This window comes from Lepisosteus platostomus, chromosome 5, assembly GCF_059453375.1.
Source record: "Lepisosteus platostomus isolate fLepPlt1 chromosome 5, fLepPlt1.hap1, whole genome shotgun sequence".
Taxonomy (NCBI): Eukaryota; Metazoa; Chordata; class Actinopteri; order Semionotiformes; family Lepisosteidae; genus Lepisosteus; species Lepisosteus platostomus.
Genome location: NC_142615.1, coordinates 53,517,742 through 53,534,728, shown reverse-complemented (window position 1 = coordinate 53,534,728; position 16,987 = coordinate 53,517,742). Strand labels below are relative to the sequence as shown.

Below are 16,987 nucleotides of genomic sequence, written 5' to 3'. Positions count from 1 at the left end.
TCAGCCAGGAAGAAATTTAAAAAGCGTTTATCGAGGCTGTTGACTGGCTGTTTGGAGATTTCAAAAACAAACATTTTTGGAGAGGTTCAGACAGCTGTTACCTGAAATCAAGGAAATCCTCAAGTCGTCCAAACATGGTGAATATGCCCAATTATAGGATGACCAGTGGCTTCTGGAATTAGTATTCCTCACAGACTTGACTGAACTGCTGAATGAGCTGAATGTTGAGCTGCAGAGACAAACTAAAAATGGCATCGACATGATTAGCAGTGTCAACACGTTCAAAAAAATATTACAAGTGTTCTCAAGTAAGCTTCTCGGTGCCAATGTTAACATTAAGGTAGGATATTCTTTTTTCTAAAATGGGGAAAATTAATTGTTCACTGTAGCATGAGTCACTTGCTTTTATTTGCTGTCATTTTAGTGATGGGTATCGTTATTGTACCGATGTGCCCACAGTCTGTTTTTCCTATATTAGAGCTTCAGATTCACACTGGTACAGTAGATCGCGCTGGACTGGCAAATGAAGAAGTAGATTAAAAAAAGTTGGGCACCCCTGCATTAAAAGACACGTTAAAACAGCACAGCAACATTATAGCACTTCAAAAGTATCGGGATTTAACTATATAAACTGGGCTATGAAAACAAGCGAAGAGTTCTCACTCGACAGGATATAAAGCACCTAAACATACCGGGGATTGAACTGGGATCTCTTACATGCGCTCTAGCACTGAGCAAAGTCGCGCTTCTGCGGAGCTATTTAAGCAGTCAAAAGCCTTGTGCGAATTTTAGTTCACTGCAATTTACCCAACGTGTTTTCTAGAGCTTTCAGCTGCAGTTCATTAATATACAGAAATGTAAATGGTTTAAACACGAGCCAAGCCCAGTCGAAACTACACTCTTCTGACCTGAAGTCAGACGCGTTATCCATTACGTCACTGGCCCGGGTCTGACAGTGCTCAATTGCACCATAGTGACCTCAGCGCCACTACTAGTGATACATCGGCCTGGTCCAAAATTTCTAGGTGAAAAAACAACAACACGTTTTCTATATTTGTCATTTTAAAAAAATAACCTCTTAAAAAAAAAACAAAGGGTTTGTGTGTCGTGCTATTTTCGATTCATTTCGAATGCAAAGAAAAGCCGTTTTCTTCCAAGAAATCATAAATTTGCCGCATCCTCCATACTATACTTCTCTCTTGTAGTAGTAAAGCATTTTGATTTAAACCGAACAATATATTGTAACGCCGTCGCCTGGTGGTGAGGAGGAAGCGCCCCTAGGCGCTCGTAGTACCGCTGGGCATGCTGGGAGTGGTAGCCGGGAAGAGTCTGAGGTTCAGCACGATGACCAGCGGCTGACCCTACCTGTGTAAATAATGTCCTAGTAATTCTAGTGCCCTGTGTAGTCCTGTAAAAGTAGAGTGTGTTGTTAGGTAATTACCACCCTAAATGTGTATACGTGTTCGTCAGTCTCCTCATGTGTGTGTATATCCTGCGTTTGGTTTTGTGTTAATGCTTGTTTGTTAATCGCGTCTTCACTCGTCCTTTGTTCTGAAAAGAACCTGCAAATGCTACAGTATTTACTTTATAAACACCAGTATTGACACTTTGATCAGTATATTTATTATTAGTAGCCAGTCTTATAAATTTACAATTTAGATTAAGTCTGGTAACAGTTTTACAGTTAATTTAAATCATCAGACCACTAATGGAACTGAGAGCTGGGTGGAAATAAAACCAGGATACACATTTTAACCTCCAGGATCAGGAGTCTGATCCTCCTGGCTTCTTTACTCTGAAGATTCGTGTAAAACTCTTAAAAGAGCTTATTTCAGGGACTCGTGCTTGTCCTCTACTGCTCCACACGGGTACGCTTTGTAACGCAATAATCTGCGATGTAAACTTTTTTTTTCTGTTTAATGAATTTTATTCCTAGGTTTGTCGCTCTCCTTCTCCAACTGTGATGATTCGCTTCTCTTCACAGTCCGGTGTGGTTTTTTTTTGGGGGGGGAGATTTTATATCTGTAAGAAAAGCCCCCCGGGCTCCGGACAGGAGTCTCCTCCAGCTCTGCTTTGTCAGAAAGACCGCTGTGACGTCACAGACACCAGCCAGAGCGCCGGGATCAGAGAGCGAGAACGTGGAAGGCGCGAGGAGCGCACGGAGGAGAATTATTGATCACTTATGTATCGACAACCAATTTATTCAACTGAAGGACCATAGAATAATCGATTAACTTCACTGATTGGTGAGTACTGATTCTTTTCTTGACCCTGTTTAAATATCTAGAAAACAGTCAATAAAGACTGTATCGATCAATTACCATAGTGCGTTTAGTGTTAATAATGTTCAATCCGAAATTAAACAATGATTATTCATATTATTATTTAGGTAACTCTATCCTAGAGCTAGAAAATTATATTCCAAGTTGATAAATGTATGTAAGTAACAGTTTAAATGCATTTTTTCCAGTGTTTATAAATCATAAGTATGGTAACCACGGCAACAGCCGGCACGTCACTGTATGTGTCTAGGTGTCTCGCATTCGTCACAGAGAGTGTATGTGACGTCACGGGCAGCAACTAATACTACTACTAGTGTATTCATTTTAACATTAGTGAGAGTACAACTGGTAGTTTTAATGGTAGTGTTCATAAAGTGTGAGTATTAATAACAAAGCGCTTGTTTGTTAATCGCGTCTCCACTCGTCCTTTGTTCTGAAAAGAACCTGTAAATGCCACAATATTCTTTACTCAGCAGCTTATTAAAAACAGCTCCCGTGATGTTCAAACCGATTTTTTACACAGAACACTGACACAGCTTTGCGTTCTGAATCTCTTTTTCTCGTGCGTTTATTTAATGTGGCACAATGCACTGGGATAAGGGTATTCTGTTCACAAACCAATAGCATTTAAACCACAGCACCCACAATGCTGTAAGTAAGTGTTTTGCACACTAAGCAGAGAGCGATGTCTTCCTCGTTAGTATAGTGGCGAGTATCCCCACCTGTCACGCGGGAGACCGGGGTACATCAGGACGGCCACAACGCAAAGTACTGACCCCTATACGATCACGGCGAGTTACCGATACACACGTGACAGGGCGGAAAAGGCTGTGCTCTCTTCGTGTGACATAATTCGGAAAAGTCCTGATGTTGCATTTCAACTGAGCCCCAGTATACATCGACCCTTCGACACTCTGAGTGACAACTCTCTTGCGTGTTTTCTCATATTTATGTAGTTTGCTTGCATGATGCCCAGAACAGCGGGGTTGTGTGCTCCCATATGGTCTAGCGGTTAGGATTCCTGGTTTTCATCCAGGCGGCCCGGGTTGAAAACTCCATACTCCCGGTATGGGAATGTGTCAGTTTTGCCTCCTGCTTTCCAAAAGATCAGCACCATACGAAGGAGCCGCATTAAAACCACTCGAATGTGCAAAACGCGCGAGAAGAGGGGGAGCTTGTTTCCAACCGAAGACTTCTCGCATGTGAGATGAGCTGATCATCGCTGCAGTAGGAGGGAGGGTTACTCTGGTAGACAGGGCTGACCTTCGGCAATAGGATTTATACTCTCCAAGATGATATTTGCACTTTCTGGAGAGACGATTTTCTCCACTTCAGTAGCCCGATTTTGTCGATTGCGTGGAGAAGGCTGTAGAATGTGGCGCCGCCTTTCCTGCTCCGTCCATGACAGGCGTGCTGGTCTCTGGAGAGAGAGCACGGTCAATCAGCGCACTCCAATAAAGGCACTGGAAGCAGCTGAATCGCATTGACGAAGCTCAGCGCTGGGCCGCTGGGCACGTCTTACCATCGTTACCGTAGTGTAGTGGTTATCACATTCGACTCACACGCGAAAGGTTCCCAGTTCGAAATCGGGCGGAAACAGCCTTCTTTTGTCGCCACGCACAAAAGGGGATTGGGGATTCGCCTAGCGTTGTGATCGAACAGACCCACTCACCTCTTAGTGTGGCGGGATCTGCACAGTGCATGTCGCAGCGCATCCTGCTTTCACTTCAATGCGCGTCCTGATGTACCCCGGTCTCCCGCGTGACAGGTGGGGACAGGTGACAGGTCCTATACTAACGAGGAAGACATCGCTCTCTCCGACCCCCGGCATCGTGTCCCGACCCACCGTGCTGGAAGCCAACACGTGCTGTGATTCCTTTACGGAGCAGAAATGACAACCGAGGAGCCGAGAGATCATTTCAGCATTTCGCGTCTGAACAGAAAACACAGACGACCAACTCGGAATGACTTGCCTTTGACGCTTTCAAAGCCTTCTTTGTGGACGACGACTGCACCGCCTAGCAGATACAAATGGGTTGTACAACTTTGAACTAGCAAATGGAAGAGGGCTAAGCCCCCTCTCTTTTAGCCCAGGTTCGATCTGTCTCCCAGAATCACCAGGGCGAACGCACACACACACACACCCGTGCCGTTGAAGTGCTCTGCTTCATTTCTAAGGGCAACTCAACATTCACTCCTACCCCGAGTGCAGAAAAGACAGCGCCCGCAGCAACAACAGCTCAGGTCTCTGCACAGGAGCTAAGCTGCCCCCATCTCCTCTGCTCTGCGGCTCCTGCGGAGTGGAGTCCTTCCTGGAGCCGTGTTTGCAGGCGGCGGCTCCCCGCGCCCTGTCTGTGCGTCGTGTCCAAGAGCTCCTTGGAGGAAGAGAGAGCGCTCCCACTCGGGGGCTTTTCCACGGTCTGTGTGAGGAGGGGCGGGTGTGTCAAGTAGCTTATCGAGCGGAAGCCTGGGGCGGCGGAGAGCTGTGATCGTGCAGACCTTGAGGTGTCACCTCTTTGTCTGCTTTCCCGCCCCCCCTCCGCCCAAGCTCTGCTCCAAAGTAGCCCGGCAACCCCTCACACCTGCACGTGTCACAACCTAAGGTGTGGTCATGAGACACCCATGGGGTGTCGTTCTGTTCTTGCTAATTGTTTCCTGCCCGTCGCAGGCAGGAGTCCAGGCAGAAGATGCGCTGGACAGAGCTCAGAGGGCGCACCTGGGTGGCTTTCCTTCAGAGTGACGTTCCTGCAACACTCTCCCGCTACTCTTGGTGCGCTCATGCCGCAACACAGGAAGGCTGGAGCAGGTGGCTGTGGGCTCTGCGCACCGCCAAAATAGCTCAGTTGGGAGAGCGTTAGACTGAAGATCTAAAGGTCCCTGGTTTGATCCCGGGTTTTGGTATTTTGTTTCATCGCGCCCTTTGTTCCTCTCTCCAGCGCACCCTGCCTAAAGTGACGCGTCCCTTTCTCAGCCCGAAATGCAAGCGAGACACCAGCAGCAGTCCCTGCAGGTTTCCGTAGTGTAGCGGCTATCACGTTCGCCTAACACGCGAAAGGTCCCCTTGTTCGAGACCGGGTGGAAGCAGCCTCGTTTTGCACGCTCCTGTACTTCACAGAGGTCTTGAACGACCGGTCATTTGTTCCCAATGTATTTCCGGTGCCTTCGTGCACTCTTGTACCAAACGCACGTTCCTTCTGTACGTGGAGCCGATCATTTGCAATTGGGCTGTGCCGACAGACCAGGACGAGCTCTGTCGGCTCAAAAGCAGCGCAGGACCTGCAAGAACAACAGAAAGATTAGCATCCAGCGGGGGCCTCTTAGTGAGCCCAAGATCTCATCAAGAATCGGCTCCAGCAACAGGGCTGGGCGCATTGTTCCATTCTCCGACCACTCTCGGTGTAAACAAGTCCCTCCTGGTCTCTGCTTGAAATTCACTTTCCTGCGTTTGCTTTGGTGTAACTGGCTTCCCCTGCATGGGCGAATGTGAAGAAGATCCTTAGTAAGTCATTGAAGAAAACCGAGAAGAGGTCGGAGTGGCCTCTGTCGTTCATCAACGATCCAGTCAGGCAGTACTCCTCCTATTCTGCCAGTATGTGGATTCGAACCGGGGTTGTTGCGGCCACAACACAAATTCTGAGCACTATACGATCACAGCGAGTTACCGAGACATACACAGCCAGTAGGAAAGGATGTACTCTCTTTGTGTGACACTAGTCGGAAAAGTCCTGACGCTGCATTTCAACTGAGCCCTAGTATACATCAACCCTTCGACGCTCTGAGTGCCAACTCTCTTGTGTGTTTTCTCCATCAAGCAGGTCATGAAGGCAGCAATTACAGTTTGCTTACATGACGCACGCACAACATGGCTGTATGCTCCCATATGGTCTAGCGGTTACGATACCTGATCTTCACCCAGGTGGCCTGGTTTCAGCTCCTTGTATGAGAACGTGTCAGTTTTGCCTCCTGCTTTCCAAAGATCAGCACCATGTTTTATGCCTCCCCCGAATATCGAAGCTGCCTCTAAATCTGCAAATGAAGATGAGTCGATAAACCACTTGTTTTTCGTATAACTATACATATATTCATTTAATACTGATTTCATTCATTGAGCACGGATACAATAGAGGTACAGCTATTCACTGTTTGACATGTCTGCACTGGTACACAACCTAGCAATCAGAAAACGGGTGAAACTGTCTTGAGAATTAGCATACAGTACCGAGGCCCCCATGACCAAATAAAGGCTAACCTCGATAATCAGCCTAAATAATGCAGACAACAGCAAAACGACTGACTTTGAAAAGGGAATGAATGTCCGGAAGGAGTAGTGTAACCAGCTTGAAATGCTTCTCCGGACCTCTAACTAAAAGAAACCGGGAACCAGCAGTGGCATCGACTCCTTTCGAACTGGGATCCTATCGCAGCTCGTGGTGTCCTAACTCTCCCGTATCTGATATTTGACCAAGCACATCAGGAGAGAGCGCGAACGCAGTCCCCCACTACCAGAAATTATGCAGTCGAGATTCCCACATTTGGGGAATTCGCAGGGGTCAGCACAGCCGGAGTGCAATGGCCGAGCCTCGCCCTGGGTGAATCGATTTTTTAAGAACTTTATTTTCTTTTCACAAAAAAATACAGGACATCACAAATTAGAAAGCTTTACATTAATATACATACTTAAAACAGTATATATAATCCCATCTCATTACATTTTGACACGGTACCAGTTATATAGCAACAATTTATTTTTTTCTGGTGCAAATCACATTCTTTACTTAAACATGATAATGTTTTTCACAGTTTCTTGAGATATTGACCTATGCTCTCAATTTCCCACAGATTTTCTGCTTCCTCCCTCCCTTCTCTCCACAGATCTCTGAGGTAATAGTTCTCTCGGGTGATGAACAGGGCCAGGCTACCTGCTGCCTTGACTGGGACCTCGATGCCTTTGAACAGCCCCATGTTCCTCACTCTCCACAGGGCGTCTTTCCCACTGTTCACCACGGCCCAGATCCTGTCAAACATGTCAGGAGGAAGTTTGACAGGAGAGATGCCGTTGTAGAGGCAATGCTTGTTAATAAGACAGAATTAGGCGGTGGTATTCTGTCCTAAATGAGGCCCCATCTCACCCTCCATCTTTGTGGTGCAGCCACAGAGAAAGTATTCATGCAGGTTGATTTAAGATGTTTTCTTTTGATAATGGACAGCTCCCAGATGGGGATGCACTTAGCTTAGCCTGGCTATCATGATCAATGGTCATCCATTGGTGCCTATCTGTCTAGGGAGTGCCGAATGGACATCTGGACTGCATTCCTAAGTGTCAAGAGTAAGTGACTCATATCTCACCTTGACCAACCAATCAGGGACTGGCAGGGCGTGGTAATACCACGTGGGTCTCTAATGCCCGCCAAACTCTCAACCAATCAGCACACATCTATGTCTTGGTCAAAAAGGGAGCGCAAGCTCAGATCGGGGCTCTCCTTGGCCATTTTCGCGCATCCTCAGAGACAATCACGTGACAACTGCTGATGTCTGCAAAGGGACTTGGACTTTGTTCTAAGCGCGAGGCCGAGGATCCCATACGTACTCAGAATTCTACCAACGTGAATGATCCGCTTGATCAACGGCAGCCTACAGTTGGACCCTCATCGACAACCTGAATAGCTTATTCAGAAGCAGCGCTGGACCAGGAACGAACCAGCTTCTTCCCAGGCAAAAGAGTGACTTGGTGTTCGTGCCGGGAGATTCCAAATCCATACACAGTGGATAAGTAAACCCCATGTTCTACATTGTGTCTCGAGAATTCAATTGTACCTCAACACAAGTTGTTATCAATTTAATTCATGAGTAATGTATTTACTTCCGAGTTTAGAGTAACAGTGGGTAATAACACTGATTAGCGATTTGGTAACCGAACGATATATATTGACATATATTCTCTGTTGTGTATCTCTTTGTGTTGGCATCTCTTCGAGATTATATACCTTGTATATTGATAACCCTCACAGTAAGGTCTGCCGCTCGTATCCAGGCAGACTAGTATATGTTTGGTGCACAATTTATATGAATAAATGTATCTCGTGTATTGAACCCGTGTGTGTGCGTTGTTAGTTGTTCTGACGATTGATTTTCTAAAAGCCACAACGAACAACCTCGTGATTACTGCTACAATTAATAATTGTCTCAGTAAACCCATCAAACCTCTACAACCACGATACACCACCATAAACTATATTAATTTAGGAACATAAACATATAGTGTAAACTGTATATGGCTGGTATTGGTAGTTTAAAGAAAAAATACACACCAGTATTCCACTTTCTTCCTAAACATTTTAAGCATCAAAGTCTTACATGTAGTAAGATTTTACCAGGTTTCGGAAACGTTTTTACATGCTCCTTCTGACCATCTTAACTTTATATACTTTGTGAAAAGTCATAAGATATTCACATTTTCTGTGAATGTGCTCGTTATCGGAGTAAACAAAAGCATACTTTTAGAATTTGATTAATAGGGAATATAATATGGAATCACGTACCTAAAGAAATTAATAACGATATAATTATTTTTATGTACTGTAGCTCAAATAGTAGTATAATACACTTTCTATGGATACATGTGCTTCTACTTAATGCAGAAGCACATCCACAAGTAACATTACCTAGCTAAGAGAGGACATTGGTTAGCCATTATGATAAATACAGTGGAAAAAAGCAATTGGGAAAATAAGACCTGCTGATCTGTTATACATACCAGGAAGAGAACAGAATATGATTTTTTTCTGTTCGAAACGTGTGTTGTCTTTATGAAATTCATGTATTTTAAACGTTTAATTAAGAAGAAAAAAACTTACAGAAAGATACTAAGCTGATCACGAGATAGAAAGATCACCCGTTTTTCGCGCATAAAAAGTGGCTATTAACTGGGTGAACTGTTATTAACTGGAGTCAACTGGGTGAAAACACATAATATGAACATGAAACAAAACAAAAAATAAAAATAAGATACAATCTACAGACATTAAAACCGGTGTCATGGAAATATAACTATCAAGGAAGCCACAAGAGAGAGTTCTCACCTGAGTAAGGTCTTTATTTCAATATTGGGAGCAACCAGAGACTCAATTTGTTACAAGCAGTACAGGGTTTTCATAAGACGTTGCGCTGTAAAAAAGCTCAGCGCTTTGTCCATTCTAAAACTTCCACTTTCCCTAAGAGAAAACAGATTACATCAAAAAGCGAAAGAAGAAGCACTAGATATGTTATTCAAAGCTTATCAGTTACTTTCAGCTAATTCTAACGACCCAGACAGCATATATTTTTTTGGTACATTGTCTTCTAAAGTAACCTAAACAGTGTACTTTGTTGACGCACTGTTTTCTAAAATTCTGCACGTACTGTAGCACAGCAATTACATCCTTGAAATATATTATCTAAAAGCCCCAATATATTTCTTTGCAAAGCTCTCTACATTTTAAGAATCAATTTACTTATTAGATTTCCACTTAAAGACTTGTTCGGCTGGCGTTCGGGGAGTCGCGTTTTTCAGAATTGTATTGAGATCGTTTTCCACAGAGCTCAGATGTCAAAGCACAGCAGCAGCTCTCCACAGCGATCCTCTATAGCCCCCTTTCTCCCGCAGCTCCGTCCTCATTGGAAGGAAGCAAGAGTGAAAGGCTGATGTGAAATAGAGCGGGGACGAAGGCAGTGAAGAGAGAGAACGTGGGAAGAAGAGAAAAACGCAAGGGAAAAAAAGCAGCGTCGTAAAAGAGGTGACGGAGCTGTCCTCTCAATAAGAAGGGTGCCAGCGAGCCTTGCTCTTGCTTACGGCCACACCCCCTTGAGCACGCCTGATCTCGTCTGATCTCGGAAGCTAAACAGGGATGGGCCTGGTTAGTACTTGGATGGGAGACCGCCTGGGAATACCAGGTGCTGTAAGCTTTTAAGCGCAGGAGGCGCCCTATCCCCGCTCGCTCGCTCATTCCCCTGTTCACACGTGCAGTGCGGCTTGTCCGTCTGTTTATTTGTCAGCTTTGGCGAGACACGGGTGCTTGTGTATTAGCGTGAGCGTTTTTTATTCTGATCAGGAACAGTTTTACAAGTCCGCAAAGGATCGAGGAAAGGCTTATCGCCAGCTGAAAAGAGACACAGCGCTTCGGCTGTGGAGACTTGTTCTGCTGGTGTTCGGAGAGTCGCATTTTTCAGAATTGTATTGAGATCGTTTTCCACAGAGCTCAGATGTCAAAGCACAGCAGCAGCTCTCCACAGCGATCCTCTATAGCGCCCTTTCTCTCGCAGCTCCGTCCTCATTGGAAGGAAGCAAGAGTGAAAGGCTGAAGTGAAATAGAGCGGGGACGAAGGCAGTGAAGAGAGAGAACGTGGGAAGAAGAGAAAAACGCAAGGGAAAAAAAGCAGCGTCGTAAAAGAGGTGACGGAGCTGTCCTCTCAATAAGAAGGGTGCCAGCGAGCCTTGCTCTCGCTTACGGCCACAGCCCCTTGAGCCCGCCTGATCTCGGAAGCTAAACAGGGATGGGCCTGGTTAGTACTTGGATGGGAGACCACCTGGGAATGCCAGGTGCTGTAAGCTTTTAAGCGCAGGAGGCGCCCTATCCCCGCTCCCTCGTTCATTCCCCTGTTCACACATGCAGTGCGGCTTGTCCGTCTGTTTGTCAGCTTTGGCGAGACACGGGTGATTGTTTATTAGCGTGAGCGTTTTTTATTCTGATCAGGAACAGTTTTACAAGTCCGCAAAGGATCGAGGAAAGGTTTATCGCCAGCTGAAAAGAGACACAGCGCTTCGGCTGTGGAGACTTGTTCGGCTGGCATTCGGGGAATCGCGTTTTTCAGAATTGTATTGAGATCGTTTTCCACAGAGCTCAGATGTCAGAGCACAGCAGCAGCTCTCCACAGCGATCCTCTATAGCGCCCTTTCTCCCGCAGCTCCGTCCTCATTGGAAGGAAGCAAGAGTGAAAGGCTGAAGTGAAATAGAGCGGGGACGAAGGCAGTGAAGAGAGAGAACGTGGGAAGAGAAAAACGCAAGGCAAAAAAAGCAGCGTCGTAAAAGAGGTGACGGAGCTGTCCTCTCAATAAGAAGGGTGCCAGCGAGCCTTGCTCTCGCTTACGGCCACACCCCCTTGAGCACGCCTGTTGTCTGATCTCGGAAGCTAAACAGGGATGGGTCTGGTTAGTACTTGGATGGGAGACCGCCTGGGAATACCAGGTGCTGTAAGCTTTTAAGCGCAGGAGGCGCCCTATCCCCGCGCGCTCGCTCATTCCCCTGTTCACACGTGCAGTGCGGCTTGTCCGTCTGTTTATTTGTCAGCTTTGGCGAGACACGGGTGCTTGTGTATTAGCGTGAGCGTTTTTTATTCTGATCATGAACAGTTTAACAAGTCCGCAAAGGATCGAGGAAAGGTTTATCTTTATCTGTTATTCCCATCTAGAAACATGCAATCAGCATGTTATTGCTGAAGCAATAGTCACAACATTATTCCACACCTGGGTGAGATGCGGGTTATGATGACAGTCATGCTTTCTACACCTTATACTGAGCTCAGAAATGGACCAAGCGGACATCTCACGAGCAGATCCCTCCGCGTATAAGAAAGGCAACTTGTCTCAGCAAAAATACAAAAAGGCAAAAACCCCACACTTGGAATGCAAACCTACCCTAAAAAGGAAACACGGTTTTAAAACGAACTTGATTTTCCCCTGGAGAAACCTTTTTATGGACACACATCGCATCTATTACACATGTAGAACTAAATATAAAGATAAAACTTAATATAAGAAGTCATGACATATCACACATGACGAAGTCTGGTCCAGAATAAACAGTTTACACTGACCCACCTTTATTTACCCTGGTCACTCACTTCTATTAACTGTTTAACTGGGTAACAAATTAATATTTGTTTCAATTTGGGATCTACACCTGGGAGCCCTGAAATGTTGGCCAGAGGGGAGAAGCTGATATTCAGACGTGAGAATATATTAAAATAAAGGATCTGATGTTGTTTTTCACCTGTCTAATCAAAGCTTGTTCAAAAATTATCTGATTATAGGACACACGAGTTTATAATCATACTCATTCCACTTTTTAACCCCGTATATATGCACAATATGAAACGTATATACACTAAATCTCACGTGTGACTCCCATAATATACATTTCTTTACGAAAATTAGGAACACTTACTACAATTATCAACCCCCCATGACGAGGCAATATTTCATACCTTTGTTTCTTTGTGGGTTCAAAGTTCTGTCCTGTCGTTTCACACGTAATGTTTTGGTAGTTATCTCAATTTTCCTTTGCAATTATCTCCAAGATCATCATCAACTTTTTGTAAAACGCTATGCACAACTGATATTTAAAGAAAGTCCTGTACCAAAACGTCTTCGTAGGGAAAGACAACTTTTTTTCCTTACGTTAGTCGCTACACGGTTACTCAAAAAATCCATTCACCGCCTTTAAAAAAAAAGTTTCGTTTTTTATTGTGGTTCACTGACATTTCTGTCACAATTCTGAGGGACCCCAAATAAAATTCACTTGCCGGTATAAAGACGCCGGCGAGGATAAGACAGGTATCGAGCCACCTGCGTATCTAGCGGATGTTTAAAATAAAAAAATGGCGTGTAATGTTGCGAAGGGCTACTGTTTTTTTTATAGTTTGTCGATTGTAAGGGACGTGGGCCGCGACAGAAATACTGGACGGGGTGGGAAAAGGTTTATTGATGATTTATTGTACCGCACCGGTCACAATTGACTCACCAGCAAAGATGGCGCCGAGGCCACATCGACTCCCTCCCGCCCTGCCTCGCACCGAAGCACGAGCTGCGGAGCGCGACGCCAAACCGCCAGTCCACGGGCGCGGGCGCCGGACATAGACGTCATAAACCCTTCCGAGGCGCAGGAATTATAGATCACTGTAGTTTCTTCTGGACCCGGGTTAGGGACAGTGTGCCCTCCGTGAGAGTCTTCTGAGGAAGCCAGTGTCTCATGGGTGTCCAGGCTTGGTACCATCTGTCCATCACAGGACACACAGACACACACACTCACACACCCTGGACAGGACACCAGTCCATCACAGGACACACACACACTCACTCACACACCCTGGACAGGACACCAGTCCATCACAGGACATACACACACCCTAGATAGGACACCAGTCCATCACAGGACACACACACTCACACACCCTGGACAGGACACCAGTCACTCACAGGATACACACACACACTCACACACCCTGAACAGGACACCAGTCCCTCACAGGACACACACACACAACCTGGATAGGACACCAGTCCCTCACAGGACACTCAGACACACACACTCACACACCCTGGACAGGAACCAGTCCATCACATGACAAACACACATTCACTCACACACCCTGGACAGGACAGCACTCCATCATAGGACACACACACACCAGGGCCAGTTTTCCCAGAAGCCAATTAGCCCAAAAGCCTGTCTTTGGACCCGAAGAACACAGGGAGAACATGCAGACTCCACACAGACAGCCCCCCCCCCCCCCCCGGGTCCAGACCCGAGCCCGGAGCCCCCCCGCGCTGAACCCCTCCGTACAGACGGCCGCACACAGCTCCGTTGTTCCCGATCCCGAGGTGATCTGTTAAAAGAAGCCGGTGTGTTGCCTCCAGGTGACATTTCCTACTGGAGTCAGGACAGGAGGCTCTTCTGTACACAGAAGGGGATGGGGGTGGGGAACAAGCCGCCCAGCCCTGTGGTTGAAGCCGATACCCCGGCTTCTCTCCAGACACAGCTGGGTGAGCTCCTCCAGTCAGTACAGGGGGCTCTACTGTACACAGAGTGTGGCGGGGGTGTGGAACAACTCCTTTGTTCGGGGCCTTGGGGCATTCTTGTTGTGAAAGGCGCTATATAAAAAAAACTGAATTGAAATTGAATCTTACAGGTTTGGGTTTTTCAGAGATCTTGTCAGAGATCTTGTCTGACGTGCCCGTTTCAAAAACGTAACGACACTCCTCACGTCCGAGCGCCGCCGGTCTGTGACGTAACGTATCCTTACACAACCATGACGGTTTCATCATGGACAGCACGAAAGCCCGAAAAGTGGTTGACGTTTTAATTTGGCAACGCCACGATGGATCCCAGTTTTTTTTTTTATTTTGGAGGCCAAAAAGGACAAAAAAGGAAACGTCCGGAGTGGATCGATGGTCATCTCTGCGGTTGTTCTGATGTTCTGAAAAAACAAAACAAAAAAAAAAACGGCTCGCTTGCCCGGTCGTGTAGTGTTTCCACACCCCACGCAAATCAACTTCTCTTCGCCCCCGGGGGCTCGTCGCCCGCAGCACCCCTCTCACGTGATAGGGGCTTCCCCCGGCTGTGACGTACTTACCCTACCCCCTTCCGCCAACGTCATACCGAAGGTCGCGCTTCGGGCCGCGGCGATGTTGACGGACTGTCTTGTAGCGTGAGAAGGGTTTAAATTTCGACTTAAGGAGTTGGCCATCGTTATATTTCGCGAGGTATCATACGGGGGGAAAAAGAACATTTATATTTATCAACCTACTAGTAATACTGGGTGGATGTCACGTTCCCCAAAGTTCAGTGCCTCTCTCTAATAAAGTAGAAACGTGACATTGAACTCCGTTCGAAACAGGAGAAATCACCAGGACACGATACAACTGACGTCCGGAAAAGAAAAAAAGAACTCCTATTCCCATTTGTAATGACCCTGTAGTGTTTTTCCCGGTGTGCGCTCATCTTTCGGAGACCCGTTTCTCTCTGGTGTTTTGCTGTTGGAATAAATGACGAGGTGACCCTTCTGTGCGGAGTCTGCGTGTTCTCTCCAGCGGGTCGTTTCCTACACCGCAGGGGCTGATCGAACCGGGGTCTCCCAATCGTCACAGAAGTGTGTGTCATTTTGGGTGGTGGTGGGGGGGTGCATCGGGGATACTGCGCCCCGAGGGGATAACCTCTCACCTTACTCCGGACGAAGGGAGAAGACCTGTACCTTCACGAGTCCGGGTTGTGAAAACTTCTTCTGGCAGTTCAAAACGTTTCGAAGAGACTACAGCGCTACCCTGTTTTCCATTTCTATCGTGTATTATTATACAGTCATAAGTATCTGTACTGATCACAGATCCCCCTCTCACTACCAGGACTGAAGCCCAGTGCAGCACGAATAATAATAATAATAATTAATCCGTCTGGACTCTCCACTCAGAGCTCTTCCCAGGTCAGGGGGATCCCCTCCAGCCCCCCCAGTGTGCAGCCCCCACGTGGATGATGCTCCAGTCCGCTCAGCACACAGCAGCTCTCAGTGGGGAGGAGAGCAGAGGGATGGAGTCAGTTCAGAGAGGGGGGGTGATAAGGAGGCCATGATGGGTCAAGACCAGGGGGGGAATCAGGCCAGGATACTGGGGTAACACCCCTACTCTTCTCCAGAAACACCCCGGGATTGTTAATGAGCACAGAGAGTCAGGACCTCGGTTTGACGTCTTATCCGAAGGACGGCGCCTGTTTACAGTCCAGTGTCCCCCGTCACTATACTGGGGCATCAGGACCCACACAGACCGCAGGGTGAAAGCGCCCCCTGCTGGCCCCACTCACACCTCTCCCAGCAGCAACCTCAGTTTTTCCCAGGAGTCTCCCCTCCAGGTACTGACCAGGCTTCTACCTGCTGGGCTCCAGTGGGGAGGGGGCTGCTAGCTGGGAGCTGCAGGGTGAGATGGCTGCTGGGCAAACGATGGCTAAAGAGCTTCCTAGGACACCCTGGAGTTCGTGGTCAACTTCCTTCTCTTCAGACGGAGGTGGCTTGAAATCTGTCTCGTTTCAAGGAGTATTGGACACGATGCCCCCCCTGCTTTAGCCCCGCTAACTGGTGGCACGCCGACAACGAGGGCTCTCGGCCTCAATCCATCAACCACAAACTCTCCGGGATGAAAGAGAAAGACAGACTCTGTTCGTTCGTTTCGGGGGGGGAGGGAAAAAACCAAAAGCTTTTTTTAAAAAACATTTTAATGATGCTTAACAAAAGAACAAAAATTACAATACAGATTAATGTCAAGGGACACCCCCATCTTACGATCATCACAGGACCTTAAAATAATACTTAATAATACAAGGTCATGCAGACGATCTGAGGACTCAGGTGGAGATAATGTGAAAGTTTTCCACAGTCCAGTCTGGGGTCCCTCAGCTTCAGTCCAGACTGGGGTCTGGGGTCCCTCAGCTTCAGTCCAGACTGGGGTCCCTCAGCTTCAGTCCAGACTGGGATCTGGGGTCCCTCAGCTCCGGTCCAGTCCAGTCTGGGGCCCCTCAGCTCTGGTCCAGTCCAGTATGGGGCCCCTCAGCTCCAGTGCAGTCCAGTCCAGTCTGGTGTCCCTCAGCTCCAGTGCAGCCCAGTCTGGGGTCCCTCAGCTTCGGTCCAGCACAGTCTGGGGTCCCTCAGCTTCGGTCCAGCACAGACTGGGGTCCCTCAGCTTCGGCCCAGCACAGTCTGGGGTCCCTCAGCTTCAGTCCAGACTGGTGTCCCTCAGCTTCGGCCCAGCACAGACTGGGGTCCCTCAGCTTCGGTCCAGACTGGGGTCCCTCAGCTCCAGTGCAGTCCAGTCTGGGGCCCCTCAGCTTTGGTCCAGCACAGACTGGGGTCCCTCAGCTTTGGCCCAGCACAGACTGGGGTCCCTCAGCTTCGGTCCAGCACAGACTGGG

At 47.4% G+C, this 16,987-nt stretch overlaps 2 non-coding genes and 2 pseudogenes across 2 annotated transcripts; 3 read left to right on the top strand and 1 right to left on the bottom strand.

The window, feature by feature from the left end:
• Nucleotides 1-6,753: 6,753 nt before the first annotated feature.
• LOC148669304 (U1 spliceosomal RNA) lies at nucleotides 6,754-6,918 on the bottom strand. The gene has a single exon (XR_015938024.1). It is a non-coding gene; the product is annotated as a U1 spliceosomal RNA (small nuclear RNA).
• Nucleotides 6,919-10,104: 3,186 nt separating this feature from the next.
• Nucleotides 10,105-10,223, top strand: LOC148669303 (5S ribosomal RNA). Its single transcript, XR_015937673.1, has one exon. It is a non-coding gene; the product is annotated as a 5S ribosomal RNA (ribosomal RNA).
• Nucleotides 10,224-10,760: 537 nt separating this feature from the next.
• On the top strand, nucleotides 10,761-10,869 carry LOC148669302 (5S ribosomal RNA; annotated as a pseudogene).
• Nucleotides 10,870-11,399: 530 nt separating this feature from the next.
• LOC148669301 (5S ribosomal RNA) lies at nucleotides 11,400-11,515 on the top strand (annotated as a pseudogene).
• Nucleotides 11,516-16,987: the final 5,472 nt, after the last annotated feature.